Consider the following 1071-nt stretch of genomic DNA (forward strand, 5'->3'; position numbering starts at 1 on the left):
GCGCACCGGCGCCGCGGAGCGCCCGCGGCTGCAGGGACCCTCCCAGCGCTGGGAAATTCGGGATTTTACCCCCAAAATTCGGGATTTTACCCCCAAAAATCCACACTTTTACCCCCGAAATTTGGGATTTTACCCCGACGATTCGGGATTCGATGGGAAATTTGGGATTGAACCCAACACTGGGGGAAATTGGGGATTTTTGGGGAGGTTTGGGGGTGTTTCAAAGCCAGCGGTGCCGCCGCGGTGGTTCCCTGGCATCCCTCGCCACCCCAATCCCAAATTCCAGCTGCTTTTCCCTCCAAACCCGCCCCCGTTCAGCCCCAAAATCCACCCAACCCGTTGGGAATTCGCGTTTGCGGCCCAACTCTCGCCGGGCCCCGTTGAGGAGGAACCGAAACCCGGTGGCCAAACCCAAGCGGCTCCGGGGCGTGGATTTGGGGCCGGGGAGGAGATTTGGGGCCGGGGAGGAGATTTGGGATCGCACAGCTCCAAACCATGGCCCAGCAGGAGACCTACGGCAACTGGCTGGGCCCCGCGCCCGCCAAGCGCCTGGTGAGGCAGCCAGGTAAATCCCGACCCCCTCTTTTCCCGGGAAAATCCCCCAATTCCCCTTTTTCTGGGACTTTCCGTACCCTCCGAGTGACCTTCGGGGTCGGTGGAGCTCCGATGAATCCGGGCTGAGATTTGGGGCCATCGGGAGCCCCAAAATCCGCCGGTTTTGCCTCGGTTTTGGTGGAAGCGGTAGCGAATTCCCGCTTGGGGTTTTGGGGATGCTCCCGTTCTTCCCAATGCTCTTTTCCTGCGGGTTTTTCCCCCTTTTTCCTCATTTGTTCCCTTATTTTTCTCCGTTTTCCCCTGATTTCCCCCTTTTTTGCCATTTTTTCCCTGATTTTCCCCATTTTTCCCCTTTTCCCCCCATTTTTTCCCCATTTTTTCCTTATTTTTTCCTTTTTCCCCATTTCGCCCCATTTTGCCCCATTTTTCCCCATTTTCACCGATTTTTCCCTGATTTTCTCTATTTTTACTTGATTGTCCCCATTTTTTCCCTGATTTTCCCCATTTTTCCCCTTT

The sequence above is a fragment of the Corvus brachyrhynchos genome, unplaced genomic scaffold (assembly GCF_000691975.1).
Source record: "Corvus brachyrhynchos isolate BGI_N302 unplaced genomic scaffold, ASM69197v1 scaffold515, whole genome shotgun sequence".
Classification (NCBI taxonomy): Eukaryota; Metazoa; Chordata; class Aves; order Passeriformes; family Corvidae; genus Corvus; species Corvus brachyrhynchos.